This window comes from Colletes latitarsis, unplaced genomic scaffold (assembly GCF_051014445.1).
Source record: "Colletes latitarsis isolate SP2378_abdomen unplaced genomic scaffold, iyColLati1 scaffold0021, whole genome shotgun sequence".
Lineage (NCBI taxonomy): Eukaryota > Metazoa > Arthropoda > Insecta > Hymenoptera > Colletidae > Colletes > Colletes latitarsis.
Window position 1 is genome coordinate 2,872,734 of NW_027488371.1, and position 25,612 is coordinate 2,898,345.

The window sequence follows — 25,612 nt, forward strand, 5'->3', positions numbered from 1 at the left end:
AGGCAACTAAACCTGGTTACGATTAATACTTTAGAGGATAACGGCGGTTAGGTCTGGGTTAGGTCTGGTATTCGATATTATCTGGCTCATACTTTCGCATTCCTCGCATATTTGTTGGCCAGATCCTGGGCGTTTTCTGGGTTGCATCACGTAGTAATGTGGTACCACACTGAAACAGTGAGTTAAACCTGGATTCAATCTATATTTTAGAGGATAACTCCGGCTAGGGCAGGTTTGGTAATTGCCATCATCTGGCTCATACATTCGCATTTTTCGGATATCTTTTGGCAAGATCCTGGGCTTTTTCCTGGTTTGGATCACGTAGGAATGTGGTACCTCACCGAAACAGGCAACTAAACCTGGTTACGAGTAATACTTTAGAGGATTACGGCGGTTAGGTCTGTGTTAGGTCTGGTATTTGATATTATCTGGCTCATACTTTCGCATATTTCGCATACATGTTGGCCAGATCCAGGGCTCTTTTTGGTTCGGATAACGTAGTAATGTGGTGTCACACTGAAACAGTGATCTAAACCTGGATTCAATCTATATTTCCGAGGATAATACCGGTTAGGTCAGTGTTAGGTCTGGTATTTGCCATCTTTTGGCTTATACTTTCGCATTTTTCGCATACTTGTTGGCCAGATTCTGGGCTTTTTCAGGTTTGGAACTCGTAGTAATGTGGTACCACACCGAAACATGCAATTAAACCTGGTTCCGATTAATACTTTAGAGGATAACGGCGGTTAGGTCTGGGTTAGGTCTGGTATTCGGTATTATCTGGCTCATACTTTCGCATTCTTCGCATATTTGTTGGCCAGATCCTGGGCGTTTTCTGGGTTGCATCACGTAGTAATGTGGTACCACACTGAAACAGTGAGTTAAACCTGGATTCAATCTATATTTGAAAGGATAACTCCGGCTAGGACAGGTTTGGTATTTGCCATCATCTGGCTCATACATTCGCATTTTTCGGATACCTTTTGGCAAGATCCTGGGCTTTTTCCTGGTTTGGATCACGTAGGAATGTGGTACCTCACTGAAACAGGCAACTAAACCTGGTTACGAGTAATACTTTAGAGGATTACGGCGGTTAGGTCTGTGTTAGGTCTGGTATTTGATATTATCTGGCTCATGCTTTCGCATATTTCGCATACATGTTGGCCAGATCCAGGGCTCTTTTTGGTTCGGATAACGTAGTAATGTGGTGTCACACTGAAACAGTGATCTAAACCTGGATTCAATCTATATTTCCGAGGATAATACCGGTTAGGTCAGTGTTAGGTCTGGTATTTGCCATCTTTTGGCTTATACTTTCGCATTTTTCGCATACTTGTTGGCCCGATCCTGGGCGTTTTCTGGGTTGCATCACGTAGTAATGTGGTACCACACTGTAACAGTGAGTTAAACCTGCGTTCAATCTATATTTTAGAGGATAACACCGGTTAGGTCTGGGTTAGGTCTCGTATTTGCCATCATCTAGCTCACACTTTCGCATTTTTCGCATACTTGTTGGCCAGATTCTGTGATTTTTCTGGATTAGATCACGTAGTAATGTGGTAACACACTGAATCAGTCAGTTAAACGTGGGTCCGATCAATATGTTAGAGGATATCACCGGTTACGTCTGGGTTAGGTCTAGTATTTGCCCTCTTCTGGCTTATACTTTCGCATTTTTCGCATACTTGTTGGCCCGATCCTGTGCGTTTTCTGGGTTGCATCACGTAGTAATGTGGTACCACACTGAAACAGTGAATTAATCCTGGTTTCCATCAATATTTTAGAGGATAACTCCGGTTAAGTCTGAGTTAGGTCTGGGATTTGCCCTCAGCTCGCACATACTTTCGCTTCTTTCGCATACTTGTTGGCCAGATGCTGGGCTTTTTCCGGGTTGGATCACGTAGTAGTGTCGTTCCACACTGAAACAGTGAATTAGTCCTGGATTCGATCTATATTTTAGAGGATAACACCGGTTAGGGTTGGGTTAGGTCTCGTATTTGCCATTATCTGGCTCATACTTTCGCATTTTTCGCATGCTTGTTGGTCGGATTCTGTGCTTTTTCTGGATCGGATCACGTAGTAATGTGGTAACACACTGAATCAGTCAGTTAAACGTGGGTCCGATCAATATGTTAGAGGATATCACCGGTTAGGTCTGGGTTAGGTCTGGTATTTGCCCTCTTCTGGCTTATACTTTCGCATTTTTCGCATACTTGTTGGCCAGAGCCTGGGCTTTTTCTGGGTTGGATCACGTAGTAATGTGGTACCACACTGAAACAGTGAGTTAAACCTGGCTTCAATCTATATTTTAGAGGATAACTCCGACTAGGTCAGGGTTAGGTTTGGTATTTGCCATCATCTCGCACATACACTCGCATTTTTCGCATACTTGTTGGCCAGATCCAGGGCTGTTGGTACGGATCACGTAGTAATGTGGTGCCACACGGAAATAGTGAATTAAACCTGGGTTCGGTCGATATTTTAGAGGATAACACCGGTTAGGTTTGGGTTAGGTCTGGTATTTGCCATCATCTGGCTCATACTTTCGCATTTTTCGCATACTTGTTGGCCAGATCCAGGGCGTTTTCTGGTTTGGATCACGTAGTAATGTGGTACCACACTGAAACAGTGAGTTAATCCTGGATTCGATCTATATTTTAGAGGATAACACCGGTTAGGTTTGGATTAGGTCTAGTATTTGCCATCACCCGGCTCATACTTTCGCATTTTTCGCATACTTATTAGCCAGATCCTGGGCTTTTTCTGGTTTGGATCACGTAGTAATGTGGTACCACACTGAAACTGTGAGTTAGACCTGGATTCAATCTATATTTCAGAGGATTACACCGGTTAGGTCTGGGTTAGGTGTAGTATTTGCCACCACCTGGCTCATACGTTCGCATTTTTAGCATACTTGTTGGCTAGATCCTGGGCGTTTTCTAGTTTGGATCACGTAGAAATGTGGTACCACACTGAAACAGTGAGTTAAACCTGGATTCGATCTATATTTCAGACGATAACAACGGTTAGGTCAGGGTTAGGTTTGGAATTTGCCATCATCTGGCTCATACTTTTGCAATTTTCACATACATGTTAGCCAGATCCGGGGCTTTTTCTGGCTTGGGTCACGTTGTAATGTGGTACCACACTGAAACAGTGAGATAAACCTTGATTCGACCAATGTTATAGAGGATAACGGCGGTTAGGTCAGGGTTAGGTCTGGTATTTGCCATCATCTGACTCATACTTTCGCATTTTTCGCATGCTTGTTGGCCAGATCCTGTGCTTTTTCTGGTATCGATCACGTAGTAATGTGGTGCCACACTCAAACAGTGAGTTAAACCTGGATTCGATCTATATTTCAGAGGATATCACCGGTTAGGTCAAGGATTGGTCTGGTATTTGCCATCATCTGGATCATACTTTCGCATTCTTCGCATACTTGTTGGCCATGTGCTGCGCTTTTTCTGTGTTGGATCACATAGTAGTGTGGTACCACACTGAAACAGTGAATTAATCCTGAATTCGATCTATATTTTAGAGGATAACACCGGTTAGGTTTGTGTTAGGTCCGGTATTTGCCATCATCTGGCTCATACTTTCGCAATTTTCGCATACTTGTTGGCCAGATCCTGGGCGTTTTCTGGTTTGGATCACGTAGTAATTTGGTACCACACTGAAACAGTGAGTTAAACCTGGATTCAATCTATATTTTAGAGGATAACACCGGTTAGGTCAGGGTTAGGTCTGGTATTTGCCATCATCTGGATCATACTTTCGCATTCTTCGCATACTTGTTAGCCAGATCCTGGGCGTTTTGTGGTTTGGATCGCGTAGTAATGTGGTACCACGTTGAAACAGTGAGTTAATCCTGGATTCGATCCATATTTTGCAGGATAATACCGGTTGGGTTTGGGTTAGATCTGGTATTTGCGATCATCTGGCTCATACTTTCGCATTTTTCGCATTGTTTAAATATCGCGTTAATTCGACGTATTTTCGAGTAAAATATTATTCGTCACCCGGTATTGTTTTTTCGGCGTACGTAAGACCAGAGGTACCTCGGTCGTCGTGTCCGCTACGCGAGAACAGTACGGGATAGGAAAACAGCCGCTCTCGGGTTTTTTTCGAGACCTCACGCGATCGATCACGTAACGCTCAATTTCGAAGCGAAAGTTTCGACGCGCGTGTCTAGAGAAGGTACGACAATTTTGTATTAGACAAAGACGGACTCAAAAAACGTTCACAGCGCCGCTCTACGGAGGTTTCACCCTTCGAGCGAACATTTTGACTGTCCGTGCTCGTCCGTCACTCTTAATCTGGTACCGGGAGGGAGCACATGGGCATACGACCCCGCTCCTCGGACATTCCATAGTTCTCGAATAGTTACGAGTTACTCGAACTTTTCGAATAAATTCTAAACGTGGACTAGGAAGGACTCAATACGAGAACGGATTGGAAAAACAATCCTTTACCGTGACTCCTTCCGTAACCCGTTTCCAATTTAAATTAAAAAATCGCAAACGAGGAAAGGAATCGAATACGAGGACGGATTGTGAATCATTCCCTTCCCGTGATTCCTTTCGCAACTCGTTGTAATTCGATATAGATCAGGTCGGGTTTCAACCAGATCAAAGCGACTGTAAAATTTCGTGAATTATAATCCGAAATTCCCATTCAGCGGTGGCTGTAGTCCACATCAGTCTGACATCAGACACGTATCGCTGCAATCAGAGGTCGTGTCAGAGGTTTCGAATTTGAATCTCGAACCTCTCGACTGTCGAACGGTGCAAACCCACCCTTAGGGGCCTTCGTGGCGTGCATACCCTGGGTGGTCTTACCGTCCTCCAGTCGGTGTTCGGGACAATACTTGAGTTCCGGCATCCGGCGACCAGCTAGAGCGCTGTTCAATCATCGCCAGTGTGTACGGACCCTGTGCGTAGAACCGCTCAGTATAGCGCCGTGGTGTACGCACTATAATTACAAGTCGCTGCATGCGCTGTAAAGGTGCTGCACCACACAGTGCCCGTACGCATTACGAGGACGATAAACGGCCGAGGAGCAGGCAAATAGTTGGAGCCTTACAACCTCCCTCTGTGAACCTCTCCTGCGACAGTCGAAATTAGCAGTCGGAAAACATCGAGATCGATTCTCGTCTTCCAAATCTGCAATCCAATGTTTCCTGGTTTAAAAGGAACGTTCACACATACAGTCCACTAGCTTAGCTGCGTAACGCGGCGGCCGAGTTCCCCGCTCGTGAGTGCGACACACACAACCAAGAGCGCGTGAACCTTAGAACGAGACGGACAACGTGACTCACGTTACTCGGTATTTACGCATAGTCTCGTCTCTTTTGTTTCAGGATAGAGCGACGCGAACCGCCGAAAGGAGACGGCCCATCGGCGGGGTTTTTTCTGGCCAGACGCCGGCCAGACGTCCAGGCGGTTAAAATTAAGAGTTTGTGTTTGTGTTCGTCCTGAGAAAAAAAAGTACTGAAATAAACGGCTTCGTCGAAAATTCGACGAAGCGAAAATAAAACTAACGTGCAATTACTACTTTTCCAACGTCCTTTCCCTCGTGATCCGGATCTCCGTTAGACGAGGCGTTCAATTAAAATATTTGAAACCTCCCTATTCTAACATAAGGTCCTTCGAGCCGGATCTAAACGAGGTTTATAGGACCAGGAAAAAGTGCACGATCGTACACGTGTGGAATTACCCGGGTAAGAGGTTATTTCGAGCGGTTTTATCCTCGAAAACCCAACTATGGCGGTAGCTAAACACGCCACGTGGTCGGAGCTCGATGATCACATCGATGCCTTGACCGAGGGTGCATACCGACTCAATAAGTTGGGCATTAACCTCAAAAAGAAGGGAAAAGCGAGCTACTCGGTGCGAGGCCTTAAGGAAAAGCTCGAGTTTGCCAAAAACTTATGGAGGGAACTCACGGATCAGTACTCGGCTGTACGGAAATTAGTACAGCCAGCGCAAAGGCAGGAATACGAGTTCTTTAAACAGAACGGTATGGCCACTGCCGAAAACGACTATCACGATTTCGTGGAGTTCGTAAGCGCTGAGATAGAACGACTCGCCGGGGATCCAAAACCGGCGGCGTCGGAAGCTCAATGCAATATACCGATCGAGCTCCCAAAACAACGATTACCAAAATTCGGAGGGGATTCTCGAGAGTGGGAACACTTCGAGGATCTCTTCACCTCCGGGGTGATCAATAATGCATGGTTGTCCGATGTACAAAAACTTCATCATTTAAACGCATGCTTAGAGGGACCGGCTCTGGCGACGATTTCGTCTATAGAAATCATCGGTCGCAATTTCCCGGAAGCGTGGAAAAGCTCAAGAGCAAATTCGGTCTCCTACGTCTAGTAACGGGAAAACTACTAGACAAACTTCTGTACATGAACCCCATCGATCTAAATGATCTAGCTAGTATGCAGCAGATCACGGTGGATTGCACAGAAGCCCTCGCTGCCCTCAGGAAAAAGGGAACCCCAGAACAGCTGGTAGAGTGGCTACTAGCGCACTGGGCGAAGCAACATTTCACCCCTGAAATGGAGTTGAAATGGCAGAGGACACTAGGCAGCTCGCCCGACTATCCTACGTTCGAGGACGTAAGGAGGTTCGTGGAACGAGAATCCTGCGCTCTGCTTTCCATGGCCGAGGAGCGGCGGAATGCAGCCTTAGGGCTTCCAACCAAAAATGCACGAAATACGAAGGCCACTCGGGTTTCCGGTGACGCCTCCAAACACGTGCGCAGCCATAATGTTGTCCTGGACCACATCCGGGCGGAAAAACCCCGGGAAACGAGTGACGACAACAGACAGGTTGGAACTACGTCAACAAAGTCGTGTGGATTCTGTACAGGGCCGCACAAGTTGACGAATTGCGACAACTTCATGCGATTGACTGCAAAAATGCGCAGTCAATACGTAAAACGTAGTCGGTGGTGCATACAATGCTTGGGCACCACTCATACGGTAATGAAGTGCAAAAGCCCCACGGCATGCACGAGGTGCAGCGGAAAACACCATACCCTGCTGCACTTCGAAATATCACGGGAGCCTCAGAATAATCAGCGGTATCGGAAACCGAGTACGGCGATAAAGAGGAAAGGCGCTCAGAAGCCCCATCCCGGCGGCCTGGAAAATTCAGGCCAAAAGGAAAAACCTCGCCGAGCGCCAACACACCGAAAGCCACGACGTCGCACTGTACGACATTCGGTACACATGTACCGAGGCCCGTGTTGTTGGCTACGGCTCGAGTGCGAGTGTACGGAAAACACGGTGCGTCGCGAATTGCGCGCGCACTGCGAATGACCTCAAACTCGCACGGAGGAAAACCCCAGCCACGGTAACGGGCTTGGGAGGAAACCGAACAGACACGATCAAATATAGCGTCGGAATGAACCTCAGCGCGAAAGAAGATAGGAAACCGACATGTACGGTCGACGCGTACGTCGTGCCTCGAATCACGACCTACGCAACGTCGTCCATAAAAACGCTCGGCTACGAAGCGTTTCGGGACCTACCTCTCGCCGATTCCGACGTCACAGCTGATCAAAACATTGAGATTTTGATCGGCGCCGACTTATACGCACAGATTCTGCGTCCGGGATTCCGCCGCATAACAGCGGAAGGTCCGATAGCCCAAGAGACTGCGTTCGGCTGGGTAATCTCCGGGCCGATAAGTGCAGCGGGCGCAACCCCGAATACAGTACGGACGTTGCATTGCACCGTACTCGAATCGCTGGATCAAGTGATTCGGAAATTCTGGGAATCGGAAGAAATTCCCGCGACGCCACTGCGTACAAAGGCAGAGGAAGAGTGCGAAGCATTCTTCCGAAAAACCGTCGTCCGTAACGAGACCGGGAGGTTTCTAGTACGACTCCCTTTCAATTGCCCGAGACCGGAAGAAGCGTTGGGAAATTCATTCCACATCGCGCTCTCCGCTCTCACAAGGCTGCGAAGGAAACTAGAAATAAATCCGACCCTGGGTCAAGAATACTCGGAGTTTTTAACCGAGTACGAGTCTCTTGGTCATATGGCTCGTATCGAGCCCATCGACCGAACTAGACTCTACATACCCCATAGAGCGGTCGTTCGTACGGACAGTGCGACCACGAAACTACGGGTCGTATTCAATGCGACCAGTAGGACGACTGGAGGTCGCTCCCTAAACGACATCCTACACGTAGGTCCGAAATTACAAAACGATATCACCTCGGTATTAACGAGGTGGCGTGTGTACGAATACGTGTTAGTGGCCGACATTGAAAAAATGTTTCGACAGATTCTTGTCGCCCCACAGGATCGTCGATTCCAATGCATCGTGTGGTGTGCACCCGAAACCGAACAGCTGCAGGCGTTCGAACTAAATACCGTCACATACGGAACGGCGTGCGCCCCATACTTGTCGATGCGTACCCTTCTCGAATTAAAGGAGCAGGATGGGAAAAAATGATGTATTCATGGGAGCATCGGACAAACCCTTGCTGGAGGAAATCCGCACGCAAGTGTGTGACCTTCTGCAAGGAGGTGGGTTTCAGCTGAGAAAGTGGGCGGGAAATTCGCCACAGTTACTACGAAACATCCCCCACAGCGCTCACTCCCACGCCGTGGACCTCACTCTGTTCGAGGATTCCGAACTAAAAGTGCTCGGTCTACGATGGATTCCGTCTGGAGATTATTTCTATTTCAATCTCCAACGGTTTCAACCGTCGGCATCACCGATGACAAAGAGAAATTTGTTTTCGGAAATTGCCAAACTCTTCGATCCGCTCGGCTGGTTGTCACCCGTCGTAATTCGCGCAAAGATTTTAATGCAGTCCCAGTGGCTGGAGAAAATCCAGTGGGACGACCAAATCTCCGCGAATACGCAGAAAACGTGGAATACGTTCTGCACGGATTGGAGTAGTTTAAAGGAACTAAAAATTCCAAGATGGATACGTTATGGAGCTGATACCGCGACCGTGGAGTTGCACGGATTCTGCGATGCCTCCCTCGCAGCCTACTCTGCCGTCACGTATTTACGCGTGACGACAACGAGCAATGAAATCTGTTCGACATTGATAATGGCAAAATCGCGAGTGGCTCCAATTAAAACGCAGTCCATCCCCGTCCTGGAATTAAACGGGGCTGTACTCCTCTCCGAGCTTGTGATGCACGTAAAGCGGTCCCTTCCGATGAAGCTGGACCGCATAATCTGCTGGACAGATTCTACGATTGCACTCGCTTGGTTGAGAAAGCATGCATCGACATGGAAGGTTTTAATCGCCAACCGTGTCTCCAAAATCCAAACTATGCTCCCAAACGCTGAATGGTATCACGTTCCCACACGCTCAAATCCCGCAGATTTAAATTCGCGTGGAGTAGAAGCTGCGGAACTTATTCAGTCGGAGCTATGGATTTCAGGGCCGACGTGGCTTCGACTGGCGGAAGAAAGTTGGCCGAAAATGCCCGCTTCAATCGAGACCGAGGAGTGTAAACGCGTATCGCATACCCTCGTAGCAACTCCGGAAAAAGAATGGGATTTTGTATTCCGATTTTCTGAATGGAGTAAACTACTACGCGTCACCGCCTACAACCTTCGGTTCCGAAGGGAGTGGGACGGGGAACGCCGGTCATTCGACGCCAAAATTATCGAAGCCTCGGAAATACGGCGTGCAACGGAAAGGATTGCACGCTACTTGCAACGCACGCACTTTGCAGACGAATATCAATGCTTAAAAAAGCAACGGGAAATCCCTGCAAAATCTCCATTAAAAAGCCTAAACCCCTTCCTTGACGACCGAGATGTCTTAAGAGTGGGTAGAAGGTTGGAGAATGCGGCACTCGCATGGGAGACCAAACACCCGATAATTCTGCCGAAACATCATGTTTCAAACATGATAATCAGGCAATGTCACGTGAATACGTTGCACGTCTGCAATTAACCATGTACACGGTGAGACAGAAATTCTGGATCATCGGCGCTCGTAATGCGGCGCGGACGGTTATCCACAAATGCATGCGATGCGTGAGATGGAAAGCAAACACCTCCACGCAAATAATGCAGGATTTAATACCAGAACGCAGCCGCCCTGCACGACCTTTCTCGAATTGCGGAGTAGATTACGCTGGACCGTACAAGGTCCGCGATTCCGCCGGTCGAGGGAAAACGGCTCACAAAGCTTACATAGCAGTTTTTATCTGTTTCGCTACAAGAGCCGTGCATATCGAACTCGTTCACGATTATTCAACGAGTGCATTCTTGGCCGCCTTAGAACGATTCATCGCCCGTCGAGGAGTTCCGTCCTGCATGTGCAGTGACAACGGGACAAATTTTGTCGGAGCGGATCGAGAATTGAGAGAGCATTTCAACCTCGTGTATAATACACAGGAAATGCGAAATACGTGCGGCCAGAAAGGTATTAGGTGGAAATTTAATCCACCTAGTGCACCACACTTCGGCGGTATGCAAGAAGCCGGTGTGACATCGGTGAAACATCACCTGAAACGCATACTCGGTAATTTCGCGCCAACAAGCGAAGAAATGCAGACACTGCTCTGCAAGATCGAAGCGAGCCTGAATTCTCGACCGATCGCCGCTTTACGCGATAACCCGGAGGATTATGAACCTCTCACACCGGGCTACTTTTTAATCGGAAGTCCGGTAAACGCACTTCCGGTCGAGTCAGTGGAAAATGAAAACCTCTTGCGGCTCACGCGATGGAGGGCGATTCAAAAATTCGACGAGCAACTTTGGAGGCATTGGACGCGTGATTACCTCACGCACCTCCAGAACCGCTTTAAGTGGCGTACCGCCCAATTGCAGCAACAACCAAACGATTTGGTATTGGTGCAAAACCCCCTCTTACCCCCCAATCAATGGGAAATGGGAAGAATAGAGGAAACATTCCCGGGTAAGGATAGGCACGTACGGGTTGTAAAAGTACGCACAGCTACTTCCACCTACACACGACCAATCACACGTCTGTGTAAATTGCCCGTGGAACAGTCGACGCCGACAATAAACGAAGACGACGCTATCGGGACATAAGAAATCCCGAATTCCGCGGTACAAAGAAACAGGAATGTGGAAACCGCTGTTGGTAATAACAACGGTGTTGATTACCACGTGTCCTGCGTATGTGGTGACAAAACGAGGATAGGGGAATCTATTCCCTACCATCCCGTTAACAATTAAGGAAGGGAGCAATTCGCGAGAGTCCCAGGCTTTAAAAGCAGGACCCGTAGGCCGAATTCGCTCAGTTCCAAGTTACACGCGGAAAATTAAAAATGTCAAGTTCCGATGAAAGTGGGAAGACGGTCGTGGGGCCGCTAAAAGACCCAGAAATCGACAAACAATTTGACCAGCTGCTGAAGCTGGTCGACACCACGCGGCCAATAACGACCGCTCCAGAAACGGTGGAGGCCGCCCCGATACCGACACCCGCGCAGGCTGAGCCCACTGGTCCAGCTCAGGAGTTCCTGCTGGATCTGGGGCAGGACGTCCTAAGGGTACCAGCCCACATTCCCTGGACATCTAGACGCCTGAAATGCAAGGCCCCGGGGGGATACTTCAGGCTGAAGTGGGCCTAGGGGGGGCGACTGATAGGCTGCAATTTTCGGCCAACAGTCGTCCCTCCGACACCGCGATCGGAGTCCAGCCAGCCGCACCAGCCGGGGGTGAGCACCCCGGCGCCGATACCACCCCCGAGGGAAGACACCTCCCGAGGGGACAGACGACGATCCAGGGAGGCTGGGAGAGGCCGCCCCAGGGACCGGCAGCCGACCACCCGCCGGCCGGGACGCCAACGGCCCTCCAACCGGGGCAGCCTAGATCAGGCCGCGCTACAGGAGGCTGTCCTCACCACCCTCCAAATTTTGGAGGGCAGACGGGCCCTAGCTCGTCGTTAAGTAAGTACCTTGATTTATATAATTATGTGTACAGCGACCTTCTCTACGGTAGATTGCAATGTGACCGCGAATTACCGCTCCTCCGGATTATTGCACGGACCGTGCAAGGGGGGCGGTATGTTTAAATATCGCGTAAATTCGACGTATTTTCGAGTAAAATATAATTCGTCACCCGGTATTGTTTTTTCGGCGTACGTAAGACCAGAGGTACCTCGGTCGTCGTGTCCGCTACGCGAAAACAGTACGGGATAGAAAAACAGCCGCTCTCGGGTTTTTTTTGAGACCTCACGCGATCGATCACGTAACGCTCAATTTCGAAACGAAAGTTTCGACGCGCGTGTCTAGAGAAGGTACGACAATTTTGTATTAGACAAAGACGGACTCAAAAAACGTTCACAGCGCCGATCTACGGAGGTTTCACCCTTCGAGCGAACATTTTGACTGTCCGTGCTCGTCCGTCACTCTTAATCTGGTACCGGCAGGGAGCACATGGGCATACGACCCCGCTCCTCGGACATTCCATAGTTCTCGAATAGTTACGAGTTACTCGAACTTTTCGAATAAATTCTAAACGTGGACTAGGAAGGACTCAATACGAGAACGGATTGGAAAAACAATCCTTTACCGTGACTCCTTCCGTAACCCGTTTCCAATTTAAATTAAAAAATCGCAAACGAGGAAAGGAATCGAATACGAGGACGGATTGTGAATCATTCCCTTCCCGTGATTCCTTTCGCAACTCGTTGTAATTCGATATAGATCAGATCGGGTTTCGACCAGATCAAAGCGACTGTAAAATTTCGTGAATTATAATCCGAAATTCCCATTCAGCGGTGGCTGTAGTCCACATCAGTCTGACATCAGACACGTATCGCTGCAATCAGAGGTCGTGTCAGAGGTTTCGAATTTGAATCTCGAACCTCTCGACTGTCGAACGGCGCAAACCCACCCTTACGGGCCTTCGTGGCGTGCATACCCTGGGTGATCTTACCGTCCTCCAGTCGGTGTTCGGGACAATACTTGAGTTCCGGCATCCGGCGACCAGCTAGAGCGCTGTTCAATCATCGCCAGTGTGTACGGACCCTGTGCGTAGAACCGCTCAGTATAGCGCCGTGGTGTACGCATTATAATTACAAGTCGCTGCATGCGCTGTAAAGGTGCTGCACCACACAGTGCCCGTACGCATTACGAGGACGATAAACGGCCGAGGAGCAGGCAAATAGTTGGAGCCTTACAACCTCCCTCTGTGAACCTCTCCTGCGACAGTCGAAATTAGCAGTCGGAAAACATCGAGATCGATTCTCGTCTTCCAAATCTGCAATCCAATGTTTCCTGGTTTAAAAGGAACGTTCACACATACAGTCCACTAGCTTAGCTGCGTAACGCGGCGGCCGAGTTCCCCGCTCGTGAGTGCGACACACACAACCAAGAGCGCGTGAACCTTAGAACGAGACGGACAACGTGACTCACGTTACTCGGTATTTACGCATAGTCTCGTCTCTTTTGTTTCAGGATAGAGCGACGCGAACCGCCGAAAGGAGACGGCCCATCGGCGGGGCTTTTTCTGGCCAGACGCCGGCCAGACGTCCAGGCGGTTAAAATTAAGAGTTTGTGTTTGTGTTCGTCCTGAGAAAAAAAAGTACTGAAATAAACGGCTTCGTCAAAAATTCGACGAAGCGAAAATAAAACTAACGTGCAATTACTACTTTTCCAACGTCTTTTCCCACGTGATCCGGACCTCCGTTAGACGAGGCGTTCAATTAAAATATTTGAAACCTCCCTGTTCTAACACGCATACTTGTTGGCCAGATCCTGGGCTTTTTCTGGGTTGGATCACGTGGTAATGTGGTACCACACTGAAACAGTGAGTTAAACCTGGCTTCAATCTATATTTTAGAGGATAACTTCGGCTAGGTCAGGGTTAGGTTTGGTATTTGCCATCATCTCGCCCACACACTCGCATTTTTCGCATACTTGTTGGCCAGATCCAGGGCTCTTTTTACGGATCACGTAGTAATGTGTTACCACACTGACACAGTGAATTAGTCCTGGATTCGATCTATATTTTAGAGGATAACACCGGTTAGGTATGGGTTAGGTCTGGTATTTGCCATCATCTGGCTCATACTTTCGCATTTTTCGCATACTTGTTGGCTTGATCCTGGGCTTTTTCTGGTTTGGATCACGTAGAAATGTGGTACCACACAGAAACAGTGAGTTAAACCTGGATTCGATCTATATTACAGACGATAACACCGTTTGGGTCAGGGTCAGGTCTGGTGCTTGCCATCATCTGGCTCATACTTTCGCAATTTTCCCATACATGTTAGCCAGATCCAGGGCTCTTTCTGGTACGGATCACGTAGTAATGTGGTACCACGGAAATAGTGGGTTAAACCTGGATTCGATCAATATTTTAGAGGACAACACCGGTTAAGTCACAGTTAGGACTGAGATTTGCACTCATCTATCACATACTTTCGCATTTTTCGCATACTTGTTGGCCAGATGCTGGGCTTTTTCCGGGTTGGATCACGTAGTAATGTGGTACCACACTCAAACAGTGAGTTAAACCTGGATTCAATCTATATTTTAGAGGATAACACGGGTTAGGTCAGGGTTAGGTCTGGTATTTGCCATCATCTGGCTCATACTGTCGCATTTCTCGCAATAGTTGGTGGCTTGATCCTGGGCATTTTCTGCTTTGGAGCACGCTGTAATGTGGTACCACACTGAAACTGTGAAATAAACCTGGATACGATCTATATTTTAGGGGATATCTCCAGCTAGGTCAGGGTTAGGTTTGGTATTTGCCATCATCTGGCTCATACATTCGGATTTTTCGGATACCTTTTGGCAAGATCCTGGGCTTTTTCCTGGTTTGGATCACGTAGGAATGTGGTAGCTCACCGAAACAGGCAACTAAACCTGGTTACGATTAATACTTTAGAGGATAACGGCGGTTAGGTCTGGGTTAGGTCTGGTATTTGCCATCACCTGGCTCATACTTTCGCAATCTTCGCATACTTGTTGACCAGATTCTGGGCTTTTTCTGGTTTGGAACTCGTAGTAATGTGGTACCACACCGAAACGTGCAATTAAGCCTGGTTCCGATTAATACTTTAGAGGATAGCGCCGGTTACGTCTGGGTTAGGTCTGGTATTTGCCATCATCTGGCTCATACTTTCGCAATTTTCGCATACCTGTTGGCCAGATCCTGGGCGTTTTCTGGTTTGGATCACGTAGTAATGTGGTACCACACTGAAACAGTGACTTAAACCCGGATTCAATCTATATTTCCGAGGATAACACCGGTTAGGTCAGGGTTAGGTCTGGTATTTGCCATGATCTGGCTCATACTTTCGCAATCTTCGCATACTTGTTGGCCAGATCCTGGGCGTTTTCTAGGTTGGATCACGTAGTAATGTGGTACCACTCTGAAACAGTGAGTTAAACCTGGACTCAATCTATATTTTAGAGGATAACACATGTTAGGTCAGGGTTAGGTATGGTATTTGCCATCATCTAGCTCATACTTTCTCATTTTTCGCATACTTGATTGCAAGATCCTGGGCTTTTTCTGGTTTGGATCACGTAGTTATGTGGTACCACACTGAAACAGTGGGTTAAACCTGGATTCAATCTATATTTTAGAGGATAACACCGGACAGGTCAGTGTTAGGTCTGGTATTTGCCATCTTTTGGCTTATACTTTCGCATTTTTCGCATACTTGTTGGCCCGATCCTGGGCGTTTTCTGGTTTGGATCACGTAGTAATGTGGTACCACACTGATACAGTGAGTTAAACCTGGATTCAATCTATATTTTAGAGGATAACACCGGTTAGGTTTGGGTTAGGTCTGGAATTTGCCATGAACTGGCTCATACTTTCGCAATCTTCGCATACCTGTTGGCCAGATCCTGGGCGTTTCTGGTTTGGATCACGTAGTAATGTTGTACCTCGATGAAACAGTGAATTAATCCTGGATTCGATCTATATTTTAGAGGATAACACCGGTTAGGTATGGGTTAGGTCTGGTATTTGCCATCATCTGGCTCATACTTTCGCAATTTTCACATAAATGTTAGCCAGATCCTGGGCTTTTTCTGGCTTGGTCACGCTATAATGTGGTACCACACTGAAACAGTGAGTTAAACCTGGACTCAATCTATATTTTAGAGGATAACACCGGTTAGGTCAGGGTTAGGTCTGGTATTTGCCATGATCTGGCTCATACTTTCGCAATCTTCGCATACTTGTTGGCCAGATCCTGGGCGTTTCTGGTTTGGATCACGTAGTAATGTTGTACCACGATGAAACAGTGAATTAATCCTGGATTCGATGTTTATTTTAGAGGATAACACCGGTTAGGTCTGGGTTAGGTCTGGTATTTGCCATCTTGTGGCTTATACTTTCGCTTTTTTGGCATACTTGTTGGCCCGATCCTGGGCGTTTTCTGGGTCGCATCACGTAGTAATGTGGTACCACACTGAAACAGTGAGTTAAACCTGGATTCAATCTATATTTTAGAGGATAACACCGGTTAGGTCAGGGTTAGGTCTGGTATTTGCCATGAACTGGCTCATACTTTCGCAATCTTCGCATACCTGTTGGCCAGATCCTGGGCGTTTCTGGTTTGGATCACGTAGTAATGTTGTACCTCGATGAAACAGTGAATTAATCCTGGATTCGATGTTTATTTTAGAGGATAACACCGGTTAGGTCTGGGTTAGGTCTAGTATTTGCCATCACCAGCCTCATACCTTCGCATTTTTCGAATACTTGTTCGCCAGAACCTGGGCGTTTCCTGTTTTGGATCACGTAGTAATGTGGTACCACACTGAAACAGTGACTTAAACCCGGATTCAATCTATATTTCCGAGGATAACACCGGTTATATCAGGGTTAGGTCTGGTATTTGCCATCATCTGGCTCATACTTTCACATTTTTCGCATACTTGATTGCAAGACCCTGGGCTTTGTCTGGTTTGGACCACGTAGTAATGTGGTACCACACTGAAACAGTGAGTTAAACAAGGATTCGATCTATATTTCCGAGGATAACACCGGTTAGGTCAGTGTTAGGTCTGGTATTTGCCATCTTGTGGCTTATACTTTCGCTTTTTTGGCATACTTGTTGGCCCGATCCTGGGCGTTTTCTGGGTTGCATCACGTGGTAATGTGGTACCACACTGAAACAGTGAGTTAAACCTGGATACGATCTATATTTTAGGGGATATCTCCAGCTAGGTCAGGGTTAGGTTTGATATTTGCCATCATCTGGCTCATACATTCGGATTTTTCGGATACCTTTTGGCAAGATCCTGGGCTTTTTCCTGGTTTGGATCACGTAGGAATGTGGTAGCTCACCGAAACAGGCAACTAAACCTGGTTACGATTAATACTTTAGAGGATAACGGCGGTTAGGTCTGGGTTAGGTCTGGTATTTGCCATCACCTGGCTCATACTTTCGCAATTTTCGCATACCTGTTGGCCAGATCCTGGGCGTTTTCTGGTTCGGATCACGTAGTAATGTGGTACCACACTGAAACAGTGACTTAAACCCGGATTCAATCTATATTTCCGAGGATAACACCGGTTAGGTCAGGGTTAGGTCTGGTATTTGCCATGATCTGGCTCATACTTTCGCAATCTTCGCATACTTGTTGGCCAGATCCTGGGCGTTTTCTAGGTTGGATCACGTAGTAATGTGGTACCACTCTGAAACAGTGAGTTAAACCTGGACTCAATTTATATTTTAGAGGATAACACATGTTAGGTCAGGGTTAGGTCTGGTATTTGCCATCATTTGGCTCATACCTTCGCTTTTTTCGCATACTTCTTGGCCAGATCCTGGGCGTTTTCTGGTTTGGATCACGTAGTAATGTGGTGCCACAATGAAACAGTGAGTTAAACCTGGATTCAATCTATATTTCCGAGGATAACACCGGTTAGGTCAGTGTTAGGTCTGGTATTTGCCATGAACTGGCTCATACTTTCGCAATCTTCGCATACCTGTTGGCCAGATCCTGGGCGTTTCTGGTTTGGATCACGTAGTAATGTTGTACCACGATGAAACAGTGAATTAATCCTGGATTCGATGTTTATTTTAGAGGATAACACCGGTTAGGTCTGGGTTAGGTCTAGTATTTGCCATCACCTGGCTCATACCTTCGCATTTTTCGAATACTTGTTGGCCAGAACCTGGGCGTTTCCTGTTTTGGATCACGTAGTAATGTGGTACCACACTGATACAGTGAGTTAAACCTGGATTCAATCTATATCTTAGAGGATAACACCGGTTATGTCAGGGTTAGGTCTGGTATTTGCCATGATCTGGCTCATACTTTCGCAATCTTCGCATACTTGTTGGCCAGATCCTGGGCGTTTTCTGGTTTGGATCACGTAGTAATGTGGTGCCACAATGAAACAGTGAATTAATCCTGGATTCAATCTATATTTCCGAGGATAACACCGGTTATGTCAGGGTTAGGTCTGGTATTTGCCATCATCTGGCTCATACTTTCACATTTTTCGCATACTTGATTGCAAGACCCTGGGCTTTGTCTGGTTTGGACCACGTAGTAATGTGGTACCACACTGAAACAGTGAGTTAAACAAGGATTCGATCTATATTTTAGAGGATAACACCGGTTATGTCAAGGTTAGGTTTGGTATTTGCCATCATCTCGCCCACACACTCGCATTTTTCGCATACTTGTTGGCCAGATCCAGGGCTCTTTTTACGGATCACGTAGTAATGTGTTACCACACTGACACAGTGAATTAGTCCTGGATTCGATCTATATTTTAGAGGATAACACCGGTTAGGTATGGGTTAGGTCTGGTATTTGCCATCATCTGGCTCATACTTTCGCAATTTTCACATAAATGTTAGCCAGATCCTGGGCTTTTTCTGGCTTGGTCACGCTATAATGTGGTACCACACTGAAACAGTGAGTTAAACCTGGACTCAATCTATATTTTAGAGGATAACACCGGTTAGGTCAGGGTTAGGTCTGGTATTTGCCATGATCTGGCTCATACTTTCGCAATCTTCGCATACTTGTTGGCCAGATCCTGGGCGTTTCTGGTTTGGATCACGTAGTAATGTTGTACCACGATGAAACAGTGAATTAATCCTGGATTCGATGTTTATTTTAGAGGATAACACCGGTTAGGTCTGGGTTAGGTCTGGTATTTGCCATCTTGTGGCTTATACTTTCGCTTTTTTGGCATACTTGTTGGCCCGATCCTGGGCGTTTTCTGGGTTGCATCACGTAGTAATGTGGTACCACACTGAAACAGTGAGTTAAACCTGGATTCAATCTATATTTTAGAGGATAACACCGGTTAGGTCAGGGTTAGGTCTGGTATTTGCCATGAACTGGCTCATACTTTCGCAATCTTCGCATACCTGTTGGCCAGATCCTGGGCGTTTCTGGTTTGGATCACGTAGTAATGTTGTACCACGATGAAACAGTGAATTAATCCTGGATTCGATGTTTATTTTAGAGGATAACACCGGTTAGGTCTGGGTTAGGTCTAGTATTTGCCATCACCTGGCTCATACCTTCGCATTTTTCGAATACTTGTTGGCCAGAACCTGGGCGTTTCCTGTTTTGGATCACGTAGTAATGTGGTACCACACTGAAACAGTGACTTAAACCCGGATTCAATCTATATTTCCGAGGATAACACCGGTTATGTCAGGGTTAGGTCTGGTATTTGCCATCATCTGGCTCATACTTTCACATTTTTCGCATACTTGATTGCAAGACCCTGGACTTTGTCTGGTTTGAACCACGTAGTAATGTTGTACCACACTGAAACAGTGAGTTAAACAAGGATTCGATCTATATTTTAGAGGATAACACCGGTTATGTCAAGGTTGGGTCTGGTATTTGCCATCATCTGGCTCATACTTTCACATTTTTCGCATACTTGATTGCAAGACCCTGGGCTTTGTCTGGTTTGGACCACGTAGTAATGTGGTACCACACTGAAACAGTGACATAAACCCGGCTCCGATCAATATTTTAGAGGATAACACCGGTTAGGTCTGGGTTAGGTCTAGTATTTGCCATCACCTGGCTCATACCTTCGCATTTTTCGAATACTTGTTGGCCAGAACCTGGGCGTTTCCTGTTTTGGATCACGTAGTAATGTGGTACCACACTGATACAGTGAGTTAAACCTGGATTCAATCTATATCTTAGAGGATAACACCGGTTATGTCAGGGTTAGGTCTGGTATTTGCCATGATCTGGCTCATACTTTCGCAATCTTCGCATACTTGTTGGCCAGATCCTGGGCGTTTTCTGGTTTGGATCACGTAGTAATGTGGTGCCACAATGAAACAGTGAGTTAAACCTGGATTCAATCTATATTTCCGAGGATAGCACCGGTTATGTCAGGGTTAGGTCTGGTATTTGCCATCATCTGGCTCATACTTTCACATTTTTCGCATAGTTGATTGCAAGACCCTGGGCTTTGTCTGGTTTGGACCACGTAGTAATGTGGTACCACACTGAAACAGTGAGTTAAACAAGGATTCGATCTATATTTTAGAGGATAACACCGGTTATGTCAAGGTTGGGTCTGGTATTTGCCATCATCTGGCTCATACTTTCACATTTTTCGCATACTTGATTGCAAGACCCTGGGCTTTGTCTGGTTTGGACCACGTAGTAATGTGGTACCACACTGAAACAGTGACATACACCCGGCTCCGATCAATATTTTAGAGGATAACACCGGTTAGGTCAGTGTTAGGTCTGGTATTTGCCATCATCTGGCTCATACTGTCGCATTTCTCGCTATAGATGTTGACATGATCCTGGGCATTTTCTGCTTTGGACCACGTTGTAATGTGGTGCCACACTGAAACTGTGAATTAAACGTGGATTCAATCTATATTTTAGGGGATATCTCCAGCTAGGTCAGGGTTAGTTTTGGTATTTGCCATGATCTGGCTCATACTTTCGCAATCTTCGCATACTTGTTGGCCAGATCCTGGGCGTTTTCTGGTTTGGATCACGTAGTAATGTGGTGCCACAATGAAACAGTGAGTTAAACCTGGATACGATCTATATTTTAGGGGATATCTCCAGCTAGGTCAGGGTTAGGTTTGGTATTTGCCATTATCTGGCTCATACATTCGGATTTTTCGGATACCTTTTGGCAAGATCCTGGGCTTTTTCCTGGTTTGGATCACGTAGGAATGTGGTAGCTCATCGAAACAGGCAACTAAACCTGGTTACGATTAATACATTAGAGGATAACGGCGGTTAGGTCTGGGTTAGGTCTGGTATTTGCCATCACCTGGCTCATACTTTCGCAATTTTCGCATACCTGTTGGCCAGATCCTGGGCGTTTTCTGGCTTGGATCACGTAGTAATGTGGTACCACACTGAAACAGTGACTTAAACCCGGATTCAATCTATATTTCCGAGGATAACACCGGTTAGGTCAGGGTTAGGTCTGGTATTTGCCATGATCTGGCTCATACTTTCGCAATCTTCGCATACTTGTTGGCCAGATCCTGGGCGTTTTCTAGGTTGGATCACGTAGTAATGTGGTACCACTCTGAAACAGTGAGTTAAACCTGGACTCAATCTATATTTTAGAGGATAACACATGGTAGGTCAGGGTTAGGTCTGGTATTTGCCATCATTTGGCTCATACTTTCGCTTTTTTCGCATACTTCTTGGCCAGATCCTGGGCTTTTTCTGGGTTGGATCACGTGGTAATGTGGTACCGCACTGAAACAGTGAGTTAAACCTGGCTTCAATCTATATTTTAGAGGATAACTTCGGCTAGGTCAGGGTTAGGTTTGGTATTTGCCATCATCTCGCTCACACACTCGCATTTTTCGCATACTTGTTGGCCAGATCCTGGGGGTTTCTGGTTTGGATCACGTAGTAATGTGGTACCACACTGAAACAGTGAGTTATTCCTGGATTCGAACTATACTTTAGAGGATAACACCGGTTAGGTTTGGGTTAGGTCTGGTATTTGCCGTCATCTGGCTCATACTTTCGCATTTTTCGCATACTTGTTGGCCTGATCCTGGGCGTTTTCTGGGTTGCATCACGTTGTAATGTGGTACCACACTGAAACTGTGAATTAAACCTGGATACGATCTATATTTTAGAGGATAACACCGGTTAAGTCAGGATTGGGTCTGGTGTTTGATATTATCTGGCTAATACTTTCGCATTTTTCGCATACCTGTTGGCCCGATCCTGGGCGTTTTCTGGGTTGCATCACGTAGTAATGTGGTACCACACTGAAACAGTGACTTAAACCCGGATTCAATCTATATTTCCGAGGATAACACCGGTCAGGGTTAGGTCTGGTATTTGCCATCATCTAGCTCATACTTTCTCATTTTTCGCATACTTGATTCCAAGATCCTGGGCTTTTTCTGGTTTGGATCACGTAGTAATGTGGTACCACACTGAAACAGTGACTTAAACCCGGATTCAATCTATATTTCCGAGGATAACACCGGTCAGGGTTAGGTCTGGTATTTGCCATCATCTAGCTCATACTTTCTCATTTTTCGCATACTTGATTCCAAGATCCTGGGCTTTTTCTGGTTTGGATCACGTAGTAATGTGGTACCACACTGAAACAGTGACTTAAACCCGGATTCAATCTATATTTCCGAGGATAACACCGGTCAGGGTTAGGTCTGGTATTTGCCATCATCTAGCTCATACTTTCTCATTTTTCGCATACTTGATTGCAAGATCCTGGGCTTTTTCTGGTTTGGATCACGTAGTGATGTGGTACCACACTGAAACAGTGTGTTAAACCTGGATTCAATCTATATTTTAGAGGATAACACCGGACAGGTCAGTGTTAGGTCTGGTATTTGCCATCTTTTGGCTTATACTTTCGCATTTTTCGCATACTTGTTGGCCCGATCCTGGGCGTTTTCTGGGTTGCATCACGTAGTAATGTGGTACCACACTGAAACAGTGGGTTAAACCTGGATTCAATCTATATTTCCGAGGATAACACCGGTTAGGTCAGTGTTAGGTCTGGTATTCGCCATCTTTTGGCTTATACTTTCGCATTTTTCGCATAGTTGTTGGCCCGATCCTGGGCGTTTTCTGGGTTGCATCACGTAGTAGTGTGGTACCACACTGATACAGTGAGTTAATCCTGGATTCGAACTATATTTTAGAGGATAACACCGGTTAGGTCAGTGTTAGGTCTGGTATTTGCCATCATCTGGCTCATACTGTCGCATTTCTCGCTATAGATGTTGACATGATCCTGGGCATTTTCTGCTTTGGACCACGTTGTAATGTGGTGCCACACTGAAACTGTGAATTAAACGTGGATTCAATCTATATTTTAGGGGATATCTCCAGCTAGGTCAGGGTTAGTTTTGGTATTTGCCATGATCTGGCTCATACTTTCGCAATCTTCGCATACTTGTTGGCCAGATCCTGGGCGTTTTCTGGTTTGGATCACGTAGTAATGTGGTGCCACAATGAAACAGTGAGTTAAACCTGGATTCAATCTATATTTCCGAGGATAACACCGGTTAGGTCAGTGTTAGGTCTGGTATTTGCCATCTTGTGGCTTATACTTTCGCTTTTTTGGCATACTTGTTGGCCCGATCCTAGGCGTTTTCTGGGTTGCATCACGTAGTAATGTGGTACCACACTGAAACTGTGAAATAAACCTGGATGCGATCTATATTTTAGGGGATATCTCCAGCTAGGTCAGGGTTAGGTTTGGTATTTGCCATCACCTGGCTCTTACATTCGGATTTTTCGGATACCTTTTGGCAAGATCCTGGGCTTTTTCCTGGTTTGGATCACGTAGGAATGTGGTAGCTCACCGAAACAGGCAACTAAACCTGGTTACGATTAATACTTTAGAGGATAACGGCGGTTAGGTCTGGGTTAGGTCTGGTATTCGATATTATCTGGCTCATACTTTCGCATTCCTCGCATATTTGTTGGCCAGATCCTGGGCGTTTTCTGGGTTGCATCACGTAGTAATGTGGTACCACACTGAAACAGTGAGTTAAACCTGGATTCAATCTATATTTTAGAGGATAACTCCGGCTAGGGCAGGTTTGGTATTTGCCATCATCTGGCTCATACATTCGCATTTTTCGGATACCTTTTGGCAAGATCCTGGGCTTTTTCCTGGTTTGGATCACGTAGGAATGTGGTACCTCACCGAAACAGGCAACTAAACCTGGTTACGAGTAATACTTTAGAGGATTACGGCGGTTAGGTCTGTGTTAGGTCTGGTATTTGATATTATCTGGCTCATACTTTCGCATATTTCGCATACATGTTGGCCAGATCCAGGGCTCTTTTTGGTTCGGATCACGTAGTAATGTGGTGTCACACTGAAACAGTGATCTAAACCTGGATTCAATCTATATTTCCGAGGATAATACCGGTTAGGTCAGTGTTAGGTCTGGTATTTGCCATCTTTTGGCTTATACTTTCGCATTTTTCGCATACTTGTTGGCCAGATTCTGGGCTTTTTCAGGTTTGGAACTCGTAGTAATGTGGTACCACACCGAAACATGCAATTAAACCTGGTTCCGATTAATACTTTAGAGGATAGCGCCGGTTACGTCTGGGTTAGGTCTGGTATTTGCCATCATCTGGCTCATACTGTCGCATTTCTCGCAATAGTTGTTGGCTTGATCGTGGGCTTGTTCTGCTTTGGAGCACGCTGTAATGTGGTACCACACTGAAACTGTGAAATAAACCTGGATGCGATCTATATTTTAGGGGATATCTCCAGCTGGGTCAGGGTTAGGTTTGGTATTTGCCATCACCTGGCTCTTACATTCGGATTTTTCGGATACCTTTTGGCAAGATCCTGGGCTTTTTCCTGGTTTGGATCACGTAGGAATGTGGTAGCTCACCGAAACAGGCAACTAAACCTGGTTACGATTAATACTTTAGAGGATAACGGCGGTTAGGTCTGGGTTAGGTCTGGTATTCGGTATTATCTGGCTCATACTTTCGCATTCTTCGCATATTTGTTGGCCAGATCCTGGGCGTTTTCTGGGTTGCATCACGTAGTAATGTGGTACCACACTGAAACAGTGAGTTAAACCTGGATTCAATCTATATTTTAAAGGATAACTCCGATTAGGACAGGTTTGGTATTTGCCATCATCTGGCTCATACATTCGCATTTTTCGGATACCTTTTGGCAAGATCCTGGGCTTTTTCCTGGTTTGGATCACGTAGGAATGTGGTACCTCACTGAAACAGGCAACTAAACCTGGTTACGAGTAATACTTTAGAGGATTACGGCGGTTAGGTCTGTGTTAGGTCTGGTATTTGATATTATCTGGCTCATGCTTTCGCATATTTCGCATACATGTTGGCCAGATCCAGGGCTCTTTTTGGTTCGGATAACGTAGTAATGTGGTACCACACTGAAACAGTGAGTTAAACCTGGATTCAATCTATATTTTAGAGGATAACACCGGTTAGGTCAGGGTTAGGTCTGGTATTTGATATTTTCTGGCTCATACTTTCGCATATTTCGTATACATGTTGGCCAGATCATGGGCTTTTGCTGGTATGGATCACGTAGTATTGTGGTGCCACACTGAAACAGCGGGTTAAACCGGGATACGATCAATACTTTAGCGGATAACACCGGTTAGGTCTGGGTTAGGTCTGGGATTTGCC